Source organism: Herpailurus yagouaroundi, unplaced genomic scaffold, assembly GCF_014898765.1.
Source record: "Herpailurus yagouaroundi ecotype Mexico unplaced genomic scaffold, PumYag 29, whole genome shotgun sequence".
NCBI lineage: Eukaryota > Metazoa > Chordata > Mammalia > Carnivora > Felidae > Herpailurus > Herpailurus yagouaroundi.
In genome coordinates, this window is record NW_024412377.1 from 1,782,237 (window position 1) to 1,800,894 (window position 18,658).

General features: G+C 56.4%; 1 long non-coding RNA gene across 1 annotated transcript; it reads right to left on the reverse strand.

Annotated features, from left to right (window-relative positions):
* Positions 1-13,814: 13,814 nt before the first annotated feature.
* LOC121042259 (uncharacterized) lies at positions 13,815-18,658 on the reverse strand. The gene is made up of 2 exons (XR_005796053.1): positions 18,622-18,658; positions 13,815-16,490 (listed from the first exon to the last, which is right to left on the reverse strand). It is a non-coding gene; the product is annotated as an uncharacterized LOC121042259 (long non-coding RNA).

Sequence of the window (18,658 nt, forward strand, 5' to 3'; positions counted from 1 at the left end):
GTCTGGTGCGAGGAGCATCCGGGAGCAGGAGACGGCACCTGTCATCACACCTTTCACTTCGTAATGACGTGACTCAGCCCCCGTCTCCCAGGTCCTGGCTGGTGCACAGGCAGCTGACTGAGGGGGGTTTGGCTGCCCCCCTGTGGGAGAAGGTTCTCCCGTCTCCCGCTGGGGAAGTGGCCGGGTGAAAATGCAGAGAGGGGTCTTCGGGCCCCGCGTGGACAGAGCCTTCCCGACAACAGGACCACAGGAGCAGGGAGGTGGGAGGAGGTTGCCAGCCCGTCTCCGGGTCCCGCTGTGTGCGTGGCTTGTGGGAGGTCACAGGACACGGCCCGTCTGGTCCTGGTCACGTGCTCTGAGCTCAGCCCGCACGTGCATCTCAGCGTAGACCGCTGTCGCCCTGCGCGCTGCCTCTCACTTTCGTGTAGCACAGCCTGAGGCCCTGAGGCACCTGACGGGGCAGGAGGCTGGGAGTGACCGCATCGTGCTCCCGAGCTTCCCGTGCGAGCTGCCTGAGATGCTCACAGCGTAATTAACTGCGGAAAAGTGCAGAAGGGGTCCACACCCGGGCGTCTGGGGGCTCAGGGTGAGCGCCCCACTCTTGGCTTTGGCTCAGACCAGGATCTCACGGTGCCTGGGATCGAGCCTCGTGTCAGGCTCTGCGTTGAGAGTGCGGGGCCTGCTTGGGATTCTCTCTCTCTACCCCCCTCCTTCGGCCCCTCCCCCGCTCTCACTCTCTCTCAAAATAAATGAATAAACAAAAAAACAGAGAGACGAGGTCCATACCCGGCCACAGCAACTGAAGTGACTATTTTATTTTATTTTATTTTATATAATTTGTTGCCAAGTTGGCTAACATACAGTGTATCCAGTGTATCCAGGATGAATCCATGATTCCCATGATTCATCGCTTCCGTACAACACCCAGTGCTCGTCCCAACTGGTGCCCTCCTCTATGCCCATCCCCCACTTTCCCCTCTCCCCTCTCCCCCATCAACCCTCAGTTTGTTCTCCGTATTTAAGGTTTCCCTCCTTCCGTCTCTGTTTGTAACTATTTTTCCCCTTCCCTTCCCCCATGGTCTTCTGTTAAGTTTCTCAAGATCCACATATGAGTGAAAACATGATATCTGTCTTTCTCTGCCTGACTTATTTCACTCACCACTCTACCTTCCAGTTCCATCCACGTCGCTGCAAATGGCCAGATTTTGTTCTTTTTCGTCACTGAGTAGTATTCCATTGTGTATCCATTCATCCAACTGAAGTGGCTTCAAAGGCCCACCCCTTTCTTGTGTCCCTGATGAGAGGACGTTAAAGCCCGAGGGATTCACCTTCTGTACTTTGGTGGCCTGTGACTCAGGTGGGCACGGCACCGGTTCTCAGATTGTGGCCTCTTGCTTCGGTGGTCGGAGCGTTGATGTCTAGGATGACACAGAGATAAAAACAAGTTGCTGCTGAGTTTGGAAAGGAAGGAATGCGGCTCAGCTCCATAAAACCATGGCAGGTATGTGAGGAGTGAAAACAAAACATTCCCTGCAGGACCTCAGTGAGGCTGGAATATTTGGAAAACCAGGAGGAAGTGCTGCTGTGCGGGGTGGGCAGTGACATGACAGGACGGGGCGGAGGGAACAGGTGCCCAGGCTCGTGGTGCTCAGGGTGACCCGGAGCCTGTCCCGTGGTTCTTGCCTGGAGCTGGGGCCATCGCTGCCTCTCTTTCATTGTTTTGTAATGTTTATTTATTTTTGAGAGACAGAGACAGAGAGAGAGAGAGAGAGAGTAGGGGGAGGGGCACAGAGAGAGGGAGGCACAGAATCCGAAGCAGGCTCCAGCCTCCGAGCCGTCAGCCCAGAGCCCGACGCGGGGCTCGAACTCGTAAACCGTGAGATGGTGACCCGAGCCGAAGTCGGACGCTCAACCGACTGAGCCACTCGGGCGGCCCCCGTGGCCGCATTTCTAAGGCCTGTCTTAGACTGTGTTCGCGTCATCATGAAGAAGCCCAGGCACTGCGTGTAGCTCCATCTGCCCCTCCCCAAGGTGACCCCAGGCTGCGGTCTCCACAGGTCCCCACGGGGCCGAGCCTCCCGTCCTTGTGGACCCACTCACCGTGAGTTTGCACCGGACTTGCTCCACCGAGACCCAGAGGAACCAGGGGTGAGGCCCTGTCGTGGGCTGAATGGAGGCCACCGAAAGTCTGTCCACCGTTTCATCGTCAGAAGCTGGGAACGTGGCCTCCTCTGGAGGGAAGGTGTTTGTGGGTGTCACTGATTTAAGGGTCTTGATGTGAAGAGATCATTCTGGGTTATCGGGATGGCCTCTGAACGCAGCGACAAGTGCGCTTATAAACAAAAAACACAGGAAGGGAGCCACAGACACAGAGGACAAGGCCGGGCGACGGTGGGGGCCGTGGTTCGGAAGTCCAGGATACCCGGGGGCCGCCACGAGCTGGGAGAGGCACGAAGGGCTTCCCCCAGAGCCTCTGGAGGCAGCGTGTCCCTGCCACCCGTTGATGTCCACCTCCAGAGCTGTGAGACAGCAGCTCTGAAGCTGCCCTGGGAGGGGTGTTCTGTGACGGCAAGCCCTAGCCCCCCAGGGAGCCCCTTCCGAGGTGTCACGGCCCCTGCCGCTGAGGACCGAGCGCGAAGGAGCCGGTTCCTTCGGCTCTGGACTCCTCACCCTCCCGGGCTTCTGGTGGAGGCAGAGTGGTGCCCAAGCCCCGGCTGTCCCCACGGGGCTGCCCGGGACACCCGGGAAGGCCAGGGGCCCTGCTGACACTCACAGAACTCGTCGTGCCTCTGAGACCCTCTCCTGGGTGACCCTGGGTAAGCGCTGAATGAGAGGCACCAGACAGGCCGGGTCTTATCTCAGGGCACTCAGACGGCCTCCATGGCAGCACACGGGCTGTTCCAGCCTCACGTTCCAGACTGTGAGGCTCCTGAACCCTGAACTCCTGGCCCAGCCCCACGTCTGGCTCGTGGTTGCCACTCAAGGGATGTTTGTGCGGCAGTAGCCTTTTAGTCTTTCAGGCTGTTGTGTAACCCTGCTTAAGGAAAAAGCTGCGTGCCTTGATGTCTTGCGTGTAAAACTGGGGCCAGAAATCCGGCGGTAAGTCATTGAGGTCTTAAGTTTTCAACACACATGACGGTAACTTGAGAAAATCTTTCTTCGCATTATTTTCCGTGTTCTGCGAAGTCCCTGGTTATTTTGTCTACTGGCCAGCTGAGCACAAGGTCTCCGCTTGGGTTTCCAGCATGGTGAGGACACGCCATCTAACTTCCAGAATTCGCGGTCGAGGGTCGCTGCCCCCTGACGAGGACCCGAACGCCGGTTCGCAGCCAATGGGAGAAGTCCAAGGGGAAGCCGCGTCGTCTTCTGGCTTTGCTGTTTATTAATAACGAGCAAAGAACAAAGACAATGAAAATCTTAGGTAACTATGAATGTGAGGGAAAAATTCCAGAACGTTCCACGAATCCCCAAATAAAAGTTCAGGAGAGCAATGTGCCGACCGCAAAGAAGCTGGGATTAAAGTCATAAATATCTCGCCCTCTTCAGGGTTTGGTGTGAAGGTTTATGTCCCGTGATGCACCTGAATCACCCAGTGGTTTAACTTCCGAGGCTGTGGGGGGGGGGGGGGCTCAGAGGACCCCGGGACCTCCATGGGGTCAGCCCTGTCAGAGGGAGAGACCGGGCAGGACGATGGTGAGTGTCTGGGCCCAGCTGTGCCCACCAGCTGGCTCGGTGCAGAGCTCCTGCAGGCCGTCAGGTCTCCCCCTAAGTCACCAACCCGTCTGCTCCGTCGCGAGCCCTCCCTGGTCTCCCTAAGGTAGGGGACACGGTCACTTGGAGACATCATGTCATCAAGCAAGCCCACGAACAGCGCTGTGCTCCGTAACTACGTTTTCTGAAGTCGACTCTGTGGCTACGACATCATTTTGCCCCCGAACTGACCTTTCAAAGGTGTGGCCCTGGGCTCCGAAGGCCGTTCATTCTTTCCCGTACCCCCCCCCCCCCCCCCCCCCCGACCCGCTGGTCACTCAGCAGGTAGAGACACACATTCAGCCTGTCCTGAAGACACAGGTAGAATTCTCGCTGAATGACTTGGGTGAATTCGCCGTCAAAATACCCCCGTCAGCAACAGACTCCCTGTCAGTTTATGAGGCAAAAGCACACCCGCCCGCCTGGCCATAAACACAAGGGCAGGAGGAATCATAACGGCTCCGCGAAATTGAAGCGAAACAAGGGGGCAGAGGTCCGATGCCAAATCCGGCGTTTGTGTTTTAGGCGCAGCCTCCGGCGAAGGTCTGGGAAGAATGGCGACGTGGGAATTAGATCCAGAACCTGCTTTTGAAGTGAACAACCAGAAGTGGCTTCTGGACAGCAACGTGCTGGTAAGTGGCCCACAGTGAGAGGTGACCTTTGTGGTCCTTACGCCCCAGGGGCTCGCGGAGCACCCACAGCACAGCACACACAGTGTGGGCTGCAGGGATGGGGGCGCCGGGCCGGCGGGTCTGCCGGCCACCCTCTGCCCTCCCGGTCCTGGTGCTGTCCCTGCCGTGGGCGCCCCCCCACCCCCGCAGAGCACCCCAAGGCGGGCCCTGGTGGCCAGGCCGCTGGCCCCGTGCTGGACTCACAGCCTCCAGGGGTTCAGGGCATTCAGTGCGTCCCAGATCGCCCACCTCGTGGGCTGGGTCCAGTGGGCCTCGGTGTTCACCCGTGGCCCCGGGGGGCGGGCGGGGGCTGGCCCGGAGACCCACGCCACTAGGCGTCCTGTGTTTCTCGGACCCACCTCTGCCTACAAGGGCACCCCGCCTGCCCCCGCTTCTCCTTGCGGGGCGGGTTGCCACCCAGGGATGCCCCTGTCTGCAGCACCCTTCGTGCTTCTGCCTGTCCCACCCAAAGGTGAGACCGTCACCGGCAGGGGCAAAGAAGCCCGGCAGGGGCTAGGGCAGACGTCCCCGTCTCCCCCGGGCCCGCAGCTGCCACACCAGAAGCCCCCCCCACCCCCCACCCCGGGGACGCCAAGATGAATGGCCGAGCCTCCTCCCGCAGCACCATGCGGCCTCGTGCCTAATTAGAAACCGTTGAAATGCCCTTTAATTGAGAGATAATTAAATAAAATATGGCACACGCATGCCCTGGGATCCCAAGCAACAGGCTTTAAAACAGGATCCCCATGCGCCGAGTGGCAGAGCAGCATCAAAGGAAACTGAGTCGCAGACAGTCTGTCAAGGGGGTGGGGGTGGGGGTCACTTGTGCAAACACACGCACAGCTGCGCACACATCTGTCTGTGAGTGCGCACAGCCCCCTGTGTTAGGGCGGGCAAAGGAACAGGGAGACTGAGCGTGAAAGGCATGTCAGCTGCTTCCGGGAGTAGAATAGATACTTGACAGAGTGAGGTAGGAGACGGGTGTGTCGAGGGATGTTTTAGTTTTATCTGAAATGTTTAATGACAAGAATATGCACGTACTGCCTCTGTCACGAGGAAGCAAGAACCCACTAACGCCCGTAGCAGTGGGTCTGGCGGGCAAAGGGGGGAAGGCGAGGAGACGGCGAGCGTGTGTCACGAGCTCCCGTACAAGGACAAGGAAGCTGGAAAGTCACGGCTTCCGGGCAAGGCTGAGGCTGGCTCAGAAAGGGAACGGGAGCCAAACTAACCCCTCGGAAGCCTTTGTGCCGTGCACGGCAGGTAGGCAGCGGGCCGCCCCCGTGACCATGACCCGAGGAGAGCAGAGCGGTCCGTTGGTGACGTAGAAAGGTCACCTGCAGCAGAAAGGGAGGCGCGTCAAAACGGAGCCAGAGCCAAGGCAGGGAGATCTCCTAGGAAATCGTGAGGAAGATCCAGTCCGTGGAAGATGCCGACGATGCCAAAGTCGGAGAGCTCTTAACGGGTGACCGTATCAGCTCCTCTCCAGTCTGTAGGAAATGGAACGTGGTGGCCAGAGAGGCACTGAGAGGGTCCTGACCCTCGACCCCTCCCTCGTGGGATGGGAGGAAGCGGCATCCGCGACGTCTCCTATTTCTGACGCCTCCGTGAGGGCAGGGCCACACGCACCTTTCCTGCTCTCTGTTTACCATTGTGTCCCGGGGCTGCCTCCTGCCAGGGGCGTCGTGGGTGCTCAACAAATGATCGTGCGACAGACGGTTGTTGAACAAGACACAAGTGAGGGAAAGCAACCGAAGGAGGCAGAGGCCGGCCGTGCGGTCCCGGCTACTCCGTGCCTGACGGAGACCCACCCTTCACGGGGATCTCGGGGACGTGGAGAGTGGCAGTGCCTCTGTGGGTTGTCCGCAGGAGAGGAGTCAAACGCAGATGAAGATCTGGGGCTGTGACTCATGGCTGAGGTTGAGATGAGATGCAGATTCAGGGGCCCCCCCGGGCAAGAACGCAGGTGTCCAGGACTTTTCCAGGAAGGATGCCTACACGGGGGTGAGTGGCAGGACAGAGCCCGCGGGAGGAGGGAGGTTGGCAGGTGGACGAAGAAGACAAGGAGAGAGTGAAGACAGAAACAGAAGGTGCTTGCAGAGGGGCGGTGCCAGGGAAGGCAGGTGCCAGGGGGAGGCATTCAAGCATGATTTGGGTCCACGGGAGGACACAGTGACGTGTGTTGGGTCCGAAGGGTCAAACTGGGTGTAGATCTCGGACGTGTTTTTACGAAACGTGTTTTTCCAATCAACTAAGCCCCCGTCACCTCCGTGCTTGCTTACCAGTCATAAGTTGGACACAGCCCCACACCTAATGAATCAAAAGATTTCTAGGCAAGGGCCACGAAGTTGAAGATGCTTTCCAAGGGACTGTGAATCTCTGGAATTCTAGGATAATGGATGGGCTTTCCACTGGATTGTGAGCACGAGGAATGAAAGATGGGCCGGACGGGGAGACGGTTCTGGGCTCAGACCGTGGGTTGGAAGGTAGAGGCGATGGGAGTGAACACGCGATGACCCGAGAGCAAGGCCAGATCCAATATTTCACGGGGAGCACACTCTCTCTTCTAATGGAAAAACTGCATTAGTACAGACTTTTCCAGGCGACGGGAGCGTAGGCCACATCTTCTCAGCCCCCTCCAGCTCGAGGGGGGACGTTTCAAGCCCGAAGGCTGACGGACGATGTGCGGAGTGGACGGACCTCTTTACCCTGCAGCCAAGAGGGGCCCGAGGATATCTTGGCAGGGGAGTCAGTGGCGAAATGACTGGGTGCACCCCAGAATAAAAGAACGGGGGACACGAATGACACGGGAGGCCTGGGGACGATCCAGGCTGACAAGGGCCGGGCCCGAAGTGGAGAAGGCAGAGCCTGGACCTGAGAGACTTTCCTGAGACGGAGGTGACAGGTCACTGAAGGTGTATGCGGGCAGCCGTGTCAGGGTGCAGGAGAATGGCAGTGGGGCACAGCAGGAGACACGTGCACAGGTGGCCACACTGGCTGGTGGGGGAAGGGCAGGAAGTGCCCTGCTTCTTCCGGTAAGGCGGACTTGGGCTTCAGGGGGGAGGTAGTGAGGTTTGAGGACGGGGTTTCTCCTCAGACGGTTGGCTTGATGATGAAAGAAAGCCGGTCACTTGGATGCAGGGCCCGAGTTTCAGGGACCCAACCACAACTGAACGCCTGTTGTTGGTGGCTCAAGGCACGCCACGGCCACGCGCTGTGCCGGCACAAGGCGGGAGGGGTGGTGACCAGCGGATGCTTCCTTCTCGGTGCGGGGACAGAGCTCTCCACGCAGGGACAGGTAGGTGCGCGCAGACACAGGGCTCCTCCGACCGACCTCGCGGGCCCTTGCCCTCCCGGGCTGCTGCGGGACGTGGACGAGGGACTGTCCTATCTTTCTCGGAACACATGGAGCCAGGTTCGCCGGTGGAGGCAGACCGAGCTCACTCCCGAGTGACGGTGCCGAGGGCCGCTGACACAGCGTCCCGGCTGACACGGAGAACGCTGCACGGCAGGTGACGATCGAGGGCGTGCTGCGTGGACACGTGCCGGAGTTGGAAAGACCGCCGTCCGCCTAGAAGTGCCGTTTCCCCCCGTGATAGTGAACTACTCCTTCTTCACCATCAGGCAGCGGTCTCCTGATACAACGCAGGCTTGGCTGCCCTCGGCAGAGCCGCCGTGGCTGTCTTCCCTCCCTCGTGATGAAACTATCACCTCGGCCTTCGTGTCATGGCCCGAGTTGCTGATGCCAAGGGGAGGCTTACGAGTACCTTCCTTCATCTGTATTGATAATCATCATGGCAACCGCCCCGTCTGAAGCATTCCCTCCTTATGTGGGTGTCATTCCAGATTTCTGTTCAATTTAACATTTCATACATCATAAGACGTCCAGCAAACACTCCACCGTTGTGCCAAAAGGGATGCGACTCTGGGCTGTGGCCATGGGTGGAAAAACCGCTGAATCTGACCCACGAGGCTGGGTTAATGGGCCACGTTTCACAAACAGCTGGAGGTTGCCGCGCCATCAAGTCCTTTGAAGGTAATCGAATCAGAACCCTGACAGTCACGTACTTCTGTGATTCTTCAGATTCGTGGTTAGACACAAAACGCTGTGTTCCAGCAAAATCTTATCTGGAAGCAGAACGTCTGAGGACACAGGGCCCCGAGGGCCCACATGCCGGCCTCCTCTTACTGTGCCCGGTGCTCCAGAGCAAACTCCCCAGGAACAAGGTGGCGGGAGGCTGGCCCGGTCCTCAGGTGCGCACCGCGGTGCCCGGAGGGCTGGATAGGGCCCTCCTGGCTCCCTCCCACCAGGACTTCAGCAGGTGCACACTAGTCATGATCTAGTCTGGCAGCTCTGACCCAAATCCTCTCTTGATGTTCCAAGGAGGGACACACCTGCTCTGTCCCAACCTGCTCAGACACCGGTGACATCTCCTCATGGCCCGGGGACGAAGCCCACACTCTCTGCTCCAGGCTGTAGTCCGTTCTGCTCCCCTCGGCATCCCTGAGGACGGCCCCGCCGCGGGCTCCCCAACGTGCATCCGGGGCCCCCTCGTGCCAATGCCAGTGCAGGGACACCCTCTGCTCATATTCTTGACCTCTCCCGTTCCAAGTCAGCTCTCAAAGTCTGGTTCAAGCGACAGGCCATCATGCCTTCTCCTCAGTTGATCGACTGAACGGCTTCCTCCTTCGATCCCTAAAATCGGGGCCCCTCGCACAACGTTTTCAAAGATCGGGGCCTAAATCTGCTTGTCACCACCCCTTCCGCCTTGTGCCGGCACAGCGCGTGGCCGTGGCATGCCTTGAGCCACAAACAACAGGCATTTGGTTGTGGTTGGCTCCCTGAAACTCGTGACAGCTGTCCATAGAAGGTGAAGATTTTTTTTTTAAATTTTGTTGATGTTTTAATTTATTTTTGAGACAGAGAGAGACAGAGCATGAGCAGGGGAGGGGCAGAGAGAGGAGGAGACACAGAATCGGAATCAGGCTCCAGGCTCTGTGCTGACAGCTCGACGCGGGGCTCGAACCCACGGACTGTGAGATCAAGACCTTAGCGGAAGTCAGACGCTTAACCAACTGAGCCACCCAGGCGCCCCAAGAATTTTTAATGAGGCATTGTTACGGGTTGGATTGTGCCCGCCCCAAGATTCACACACCACAGTCCTAACGCTGGTTGTCTCAGAATGTGACCCGATATGGAAACAGGGTCGTTGCGGATGTAATTATTAAGATGAGGTCCTACCTGGGCCTTGATCGGATCTAACAGTGTCCTTGTAAAAGAAGCGGGGGGGAGGGGTGGGGGGGGACGGGATTGGGGCACAGACGCCCTCACAAGGAGAAGGTGGTGTGAAAGTGGAGGCAGAGATTGGGGTGATGTGTTCACAAGCCAAGGAACATAAATAAGGGTCTCCCAGAAACCCCTGGAAGGTGGGAGAGGAAGCCTGTGGCAGAATCCCCCTCTGTCTCCACGGGCGCCCCCCCCCCCCCCCGGCGGACAGGCCCGTCGGGGGCTGCTAACCCCCAGACCTGGGGGACAAGAAGTTTCTGTCCTTTCCCAGTGCACCGCATCGTCAATGGGCTGGCTGAAAGGTCACAGGGACAACAGGGAGCTTCCTCAGCGGGAGCCGCAGGGAGCAGCGGCCCCGGGCCCCAGGGAAGGAAGCAGGAAAACTTCGCGGGCCTCCCCGAGGCAGAGAGGCTGCTGGGAAACACGCTGGTCTGGCTCTGGGTGCTTGCAGCCCCCCAGACCGTTCACACCTGCTGCTCCCAGGTGAAGTGGCACTCTGGGCGGGGCTGAGGTCACAGCCTGTGATGGAGGGGTGGCAAGGCAGGCCCCACACCCCCTGCTGGCGGAGTCTACACGGAGGTGAGGCCTGCAGGGGCCCGGCTTCACACAGTGGAGGCGGAAGGGGGGCGCTGAAGCTGGCATAGCCCTCCTCACTCGCACTTCTGCCGTCGGTCTGCGGTAGGTGCTCGAACGAGGTTCGTCCGACTGTCTAACTTACCTCAGACACGTATTTTGGATTTTTATTTAGACAACTGTCTGCTTTGTCTTTGCTCCACTCACAGCTCGTTGTTTAGAGTAGCCCAGCACAAATGTTTGCTAAGGGGATGCAGGGGGGAATAAAGAGGCAAAACGAAGCGCAGGAGGGCGGGAGGGGGGTCCGGCGGCCCGGGCAGCCGATGCTGGTGCTCGCCCCCCTCCCCCCACCCCCCCACCCCACGCCATGAGGTGGCCCAGGGAGGGGGGCAGCAGGGGCTCCTGCGGGATTTGGAAGGGGACGGTGGGAGGGAGGGGCCCATCAAGGGATCCGCAAGTCTGTCTGCCCGCGGCCCAGCATGCAGACGGCTGAACCGCGCGACGAGGTTCTAATTCCGGATTTATTACACACTTGCCGAGTGACCTCAGACAAACCACTTAACTCAACCCTGGAGATAATGTCGCGCGGTCTTCAGCTTGTAAAATGATCACCGATGTTCTCCCACCGCCTCACCGCCATAGTGATAATGCATTTGCTGGCAGTGAGGCACGGCCGCTGATGGGACAGGGTCCCACTCCGAGTGTCCGTTTTCTCAGTGACTCTTTCTCGGCGAAAGCCTGACCTGCCGACACCGGGCCGCAGCCGGGGGACACGGGCAGACTGCATCATGGCCTTCGCTATTGTAGATTTCCTCTTTTCTGAAACCTGGGAAACGGGTCCTCACTGACCCCTCTGAAACTTTCCCGCCCCAAATGGCATGGAGAGGGTGACGGTGCATCTGGTCATGGAACGGGGAGGCACCTGTCTCCTCGCACGGGGTTATCCCTCCCCCCCCCCCCCACCTCAGCCCTGCACTTGCTGCCTGCCTGGGACACAATGCAGAGAAGCAGGAGAAGTCTCGTGGGGCTCAGGATAAAAGTCAGGTTCCAAAAGTGTTTACTGCAGATCTAAGTCTCTTCCTGACTGGACAGTTTACAAACCGTGCAAATTTGAAAGGCCTTTTAGAGTTGAACGGTCTCAGGGCGGCCAAATCTAATCTTTGATAATAACCAACACTAAAGAGTATTACAGTACGGAGCATGATACCCCACTCACCCCTTCCTATTTGCGTTTTGGTTTTAATGAAGGCGACCTCATTTTCTTTAACTTGGAAGAGGGGGAATATTTATGGCTTCTCACGAGATCTTTGTCCCCAGACTGAAGGCTGTGTCCCCGTGTCAGAAATGAACGGAGCTTTAGCTAATGAACCCTTATGCCGTTTGGGCTGAAGCGGGGGAAGGTGGCCCTGGATGGTGTTGTGGGCTGAGTTGTGTCTCCCCTAAAATGCACATGTTGGGGACCTTACCCTCAATGCATCGAAATGTGACCGTATTTGGACATTATACCTTTAAAGATGTGATTCGGTTAAAATGAGGTCAGTAGGGTGGCCTGGGATCGAATCTGACTGGTGCCCTTACAAGGAGGAAGTTGGCGCACAGAGACATCAGCGGTGTGGGCACAGAGGAGAGGCCATGTGAGGACACAGACAGGAGGGGGTGTCTGCACAGCAAAGAGAGAGGCCTCCGGAGAAACCAAACCTGTGACATCTCAATCATGGACTCCCAGCCTCCAGCGCTGTGAGAAGATAAACCTTCCTCATTGAAGGCGAGTCTGTGGTGTTTTGTTATGATAACTGAGCAGCGTGAAAAGTCCAGCAAGATTCTCAAGACCTTTTCTAAGCTTGGTTCTGCCATTGGCTGCATCCGAGAAAGAACGATCTTTGGCCAAAAGGATGTTAGACCTTCCTTCCTTCAAAGAAGTGAAACCTCTGCCCCCCCACCCCCCCACCCCCCCATTCGGCGCGTGGGGCTCCTGTCCTGGGGGCTTTGGGTCAGTGCACTGAAGGTCCCATATTAAAATGTAAATATTCTCTGTGCAAAAGACTGAGCTCACCTATCACTGTCAGTTAACAAGCACTCTAGGTCCAATTAGGAGCTATGATTAGCCTGCCAATCACTCAGCTTACTCCCAGGACTGGGCCACAAGCCATGTGGGTTTTCACTGGAAGGTGGGGGGCAGGGAAGATGGGTCTTGGCAGCTTTCATCAGCATGAGGCCTTCAGGAGCTGGGAGGCACGCGAAGGAAGGGCACCTACAGGGATTCAGAAGTTAGAGAAAAGACACTTCCTGACCCTGGGGTTTTGCCCAGATCGGCCTCCTTCTTGGTCGCAGGGGTGTCGTGTTCTCTGGGTCAAAGTGTCTTCTGGAAATGTGTCGGGGAGAAGAGCCACCAAGCCATCACCACCTTCCACATTGACACACACTTGAAGGTGGTACAACACCGGGGACCAGAAAGGCCTGAAGCCTCATGATCCTTCTCGTTTCTCTTGCACGGGAGAGGAGGGACGGACCCGGCCAAGAACCACAACCTCTGGCTCTTCTGGAGACAGCCTTGGTGCCAGTAAGGTGGAAGGAGACGTCGGAGCGAGAGCCCGTCAGGGACCCTCCGTCTAGGGATGTTTTCTCTTTCCTCCCTTAGGCCGATTTCATACCTCGGATTTTGTTTTTCTACCAGAACAGTCCTGGAAAATGCTGGTGGATCCCATGAATCTTCTGAACCTCTGAGAAACCTTCTCCCGAACTCCCGGAGCGTCCCCTGTTGGGCATTTTTTGTTCCACTGATGTCCCTTAAGGGAACAGATTTTAACCTCTCCACCAGTGACTTCTGGGGCACACGTTTTTCCGAACCCTGAATGCACAACACTTTCTGCCTCGGATGTTGTGTGGGTGGATATTTGTCAACTGATACTTCTAAAAGGTATTTCTAGTAGGTAGGTTTAATCTTTTATAATATAAGTGATTGAGGGCTGATAGGAAGTCATGGGAGGTAGAAGACGGTCTGGTCTAAATTTCAAACAGTTCTTGAAGAGTCAAACATAAAGATGCCATTTCCTGTTTTCACCTTTTTCCATCCCACACATATCACTCCCTTTGAGGGTTTTACTAGCAAATCATCTTCGGATTTGCTTAGATCTGAGAAACGTATTATCATTCCTCAGCTATTATCTCATGTCCTTTCTGGTTCTTATTGTCAGTTGTTATTTGGAAGAATATGCAAAGTAAATTCATAAATAAGTTTAAAAGATGTATTCATGTAGATCTGGTTCTTTTGGAAGAAAGGTACTACCTGTAGCCATAATTGAATGTGACTAAGTTTATATGATATTTTTTGTAATTTTTTTAATGTTTGTTTATTTTTGAGAGACAGAGAGAGACAGAGTGCGAGTGAGGGAGGGGCAGACAGAGAGGGGGACACAGAATCCGAAGCAGGCTCCAGGCTCTGAGCTGTCAGCACAGAGCCCGACGCGGGGCTCGAACTCACGAACCTTGAGATCATGACCTGAGCCAGGGTCGGACACTTCATCGACTGAGCCATGCAGGAGTCCCAAATTTATATTACAATTTAACCACTATTGGTTGTTGGGACACCCAACTGCACAATGCACAGTTATGATACACATCAGGGATACAGGAGAGAAACAAGAAATTAACAATTCTTATCGACGTGTTGTACTTTCTTATAAGCTCATTCTTACTTAGATGGACACTATATTAATACTATTTAATATTTATGTGATAATAGTGCCCGAATCTGCAATTAAAGTAAATTATTTGATTGATGAAATATTAATGAAAATGACAGTGGAATTCAATCCAGCAGATTTCAGGCGTTCTTATTTCCTGGTCTCTCTTCAGTGAGTGGGCGAAGCATTTCCTGCTGCCTCCCTCACCCTATCCGTTCATTCCTCTGCTGAAATTCCATCACACAGGGACAGACGATTCTGTCCATCACACGGGATAGAGGAGGAGAAGCAGTCCGCTCCTGCCTGTAGCCACTTAGCCACAGAAAAACACAGAAATCATGTTAGACTTCCAGCACGTCACCCTCCTCCCTTGGCTGGGATTTCAAACTTGGCATTAGCTGCAAAAATCGTTAGCATTACCGAGAGACAAGTCAACTTGTGAGCCTCCCAGAAAGGGCGGCGTGGCCTGGAGTTCTGGGCTCTTGCTTTTGGAAACCAAGAGGCAAGGAGATACTTCCATGGTTTGGGAATGAAGGGTTAAGGTCAAAGTCTGGGCCTTGGTACCTTCCATTCCCATGAGGTTTGATGAGCCCAGAAAGGCTTCCTGCTGCTATTGTGGGTGCCTCTGGGACACAGTGGAGCTGGGCGGGAGTTTTGCTGAAGGATGTGCCCTTCATTGCAAATACTAATCATAAAATGAGCCCTCTAATAGACAGCTGTCATCGTGCAGCAGAAAAAAGGAAACTGCCACTGAAAGCAAAATGCAGGAAGTTTAAAAATAGGCTCAGGTGGCAAGGTAGAGGATGCTAATTTCCAAAAGGATGTGGGCACAGACAGAATCTGTGCATGCTCTCCCGGCACCCTTCCGTATCAGAGTTTTTGTGCGGGTAGCACATTAACAGTTAACAGTTACACACTCAAGGAGTTAAAATATAAACCTTAACACATGACTGCTTTTAAGCTGTAACGTCCTTATAACAGAAGTTCTTATCGGAGGTCTGCACCGCACTTGGCAAACAAGACATTCTACCTTTTAAACAAATAATTCATTAGGTAATTAAATTCAAGTGAGATTACTCTAATTAAATACACACTGCTGTTGAATCATAATTTCTATGTGGTCTAGTTAAAGATGAACAATCTCTTACTCCTGACAAAAAAGAAAGCTTTAAAAGAATTCCCCCGTGGCTGGCGGGATAGATTTACAGGCACTCCACAGAGGTCATTTCAAGAAGGAAGAGACAGCCAGCACAAGGGGGCGGGGGTGTGGGGAGGCGGTCCTCATGCCTGGAGATTCCAGAAATTCGGGCTGTCTGCCTTGGGTCCTGTTTAAAGGCTCCACGGAACCTGACAGGTGCCACAGTGATCTTCCGGGGGAGCTAGGTTAATTGCACGCGGGCTCCAGCCTCGCCCACTAGGCCCAAGGACCGCAGGACTCGGGCAAAATGAAAAGTCACTTTGCCCCCCACGCCGTGCTCTGTGCGGCTCCCTCTACTGGAATTAGGAACCCAGCACGCGGGCTTGGCGCTCACAGGGGCGCAGAAGTCCCCGCTGGCTTTGGTCTGCGCCTCTTGGCTGCCAGGAGCCGACAGTGGGCTGTGTGGTGCCCGCTCTCATTTGTCAGACGCGTGTTTCCGAGTGTTCCCAAGCCAGCAGCTACACCTGTACTGCGAGAATTTACATCGCCTTGCTCCGGGATGGCATTGATTTGGGACGGGTGAAACACAAACACAAACTAATTAAAAACTGCATAATGGAGCCCTACAGGAACACGGTAGAAAAACAAATAAATACAAGTGCAGCTGGCTCCGCGATTGTACCTCTGCCCCCGAGCGACCGTCTGGTGACATCGAATTATAAGCCCTGAAAACCCTCACACCGCTGCTGTTGATCACATTGGAGGCATAATGGAAATGATTTGGTTAATTAAGGGGAGGCTTATAAAATATTTACGTGTGTGCACACGCATGTAATTCACTTCCTCCGACGCTCGGGGATGGCGACATCGCACGCCAGGCCAGGTGACTGCGGGCCGTTCTTCTCCTCCTGCCGCCGGTCCCGGAGCTCCGCGCGCTGGGCCGCTGGTCTCCCGCCGCCACAGTCCGGGACCCGAGCCCCGGCTGCATCCTGGCACCTGCTCTGCGGGCACTGCTGTGAGCCTCAGACCATACCGGGGCGCCTTCCGGGTGTTTTCTTTCCCGGGTTTTCCTGGAGTCTCTCGGAGTCGCCTCCCGCCGGCCCCGCTCTGGTCCCACCGCAGCGCATCCGCAGTGAGGTCCCCAGGCCCTCGCTTTCGGGGCGCTCACAGGTGCCGCTCTCGACCCGGCGCGGGCCTGGCCCTGACGCGGCAGCAGAAAGCAGGCCAGGCCCCCAGGGCACGGGGATCGCCGCAGCCGCCCCGCTCCGGTCCCCGCCTGGCGCCCAAGGGCACCCGGTTACGGCCCCCGCGGTCCTGGGCGCTTCTCGGCCGCTGCCTGGGACTGCTTGCCACTCGCCTCGCCGTCGCCGAGCGGGGTGGCTTCCTGGGTCCTGCCGGAGAAAGGTGCAAAGTCTAATGAGGATTTAACAAGACTCATAAATCAGGCGGCGCGCGTCTGGGCGGAAGGCTGGGCCGGTCCGGGGCGCGGGCCAGGTCAGGCCGCCAAGCCCTGCCACCGAGCTGCCGCCCTGCGTGGCCGCCCCGCCATCTGCATGGGAAGGAATGGCCATTGCTTAGGGCAGACCACTGGGCCGCCGCGCCCCCCTCCCTCCCGCTGCATCCCTGACACTGGACTAAGGTCGCCCCCATCCCAGGCGCCAAAGGCAGGGCCCCATGATGGCTCCTGGGAGTGGGGCGGTTCCTCAGCGGCTCTCAGTGGAACCGGAAAATCAGTGGAGAATTATTTCGGAAGAAATACGGTTGTAAATGGGGGTGCCGTGTGGTTTGTTCAATCTTATTCTCATGCAAATATAAAGGGGTTGGGTAGGGTAGCAAGCTGAACCTAAGCATTACCCAGGGGCCCAGGGGCCAGGGCAGGAGAAAAACGAAACATCTTCTTTTTTCGGAGCAGTGATAACAATCCCCTCCTATTTATAAAACAACTCCCCCCTCCCCAACCTAATGACACAGCAAGTAAACTTTCCATCAGGACTTGAAGACGGTTTAAAAGCCAAGTTATCCAAAATCCTATTTTCACCAACTCTCCTTCCTCCCTCCCCCGAGCACACCTGGGACTCAGGGCCTTTCTCTCTTCCCCATCCCCAGAGTCCCCTTCCTCCAGAGCCATGCCCTGCACACCCACAGGTGCATCCAGAGGCCCAGGTCCCAGCGGGGAGGGGGGGGGGCGCTGAAGGTCTTGGCTTTCCAGCCAGAGGGCCCCGGCCAACTGCCTCTGCCCAGCTCTGTGTGGTTGTGCCCATGACCGGGTCCAACTGCCAAGGGTCTGGGAGAGCGTCTCCTAGTGCTCCCTCGTGGACCAGAGATGGGAGTTGACCAGTTGGGGCTCCCATTAGGCCACGCAGCCACCCCTAGATCTGGCTTTGTACCGCTCCGAGGTCCTGCCTCTGGCTCAGTGTCCAGTGTCCTGGGGCTGGCCACGAGGAAGTGGGCGGCTCAGACCCAGCTCGGCCTCCACACCAGCAGTGGGGCCTGCCTGAGCCACCCTTTGCAAGGCAGGCACAGTGGCTGAGGGTCTGGAAAAGTGTTGGCCCCCCCCCCCCCCCCGCCAGCTTCCAGATCCAGGATTGCTGGGTTTTGATGGTAGGGCTGATGGAGCCCCACAGCTTGTCCCCAACCAGCACAGCCAGCTTGCAAAGGACTCCGCCCGGCCCTCCTATTTGCCAGTGCCTCTGCACCATCAGCGGGATGACCAGGATCCCAGGAAGGCTGGAGCTGAGCCTGAGCAAGTGAGCCAGGACATTGTCTTCTTTGGGGAAAGTTCTGGAATCTTTTAAAGCAGATATTCCAGTCAGGCCCAAGGTCCAGGCTCAGGCACCCTGGGTCTTCTGTTCTCAGCTACCCACACCCCCCCCACCGCCCCCCACTAACTATTTGATGCTGAAAAGGATTAGAGACCTGGCTGAAGAGATGACACTCCCCATGGGGATGCTGAGGCAGGAAATTCTGGATCCTTCCCTCCACTGGGACGGTTTGGAGGCAGTTTTCTTTTTCTTCTTCCCCTCCCCCTCCTTCTCCTTTTGTCCAGGTTGTTTCCTAGTCTTCCCCTTGCAAATTTTTGGGTAAACTCAAGGAGAAGGAAGGGAGGGGTGATCCGGGGATCAAGGCCCAGTTTCCGCTGGGGTCCAGCCCTGGCCCTGGCTGGGGAATGGTCACAGTCACCACTAGGGCACCTTTCTAGAGCTTCCTGGGGGAAGTCAACAGGCCTTTCTAGAGGCCCCTTCCCACTCACCTCCCTGATGTCTTCTAGAACCAACTATCATTTCATAACCCAAATGGAGGTGATACAGGGAGGGCACAGCAGGTGACTGGGGTCAGGACAAAGTCTGCCGCCCCCACCCCCCCAGGTTCTGATGGCTTCAGTACAACTGAAGTGGGCTGCTTGGGGTGGGGGGGAGTGATAAGGAGGCTATCAGTCCCTGTAGCTGAATCCTGACACTGACAAGTGTCTCTGGGCTTACAATTCCACCTGCTCTCCAGGTCACAGAAGAGGGCTTATCTCACCTGTATTTACCTGCCGGCCTGAAATGTGACACTGGAG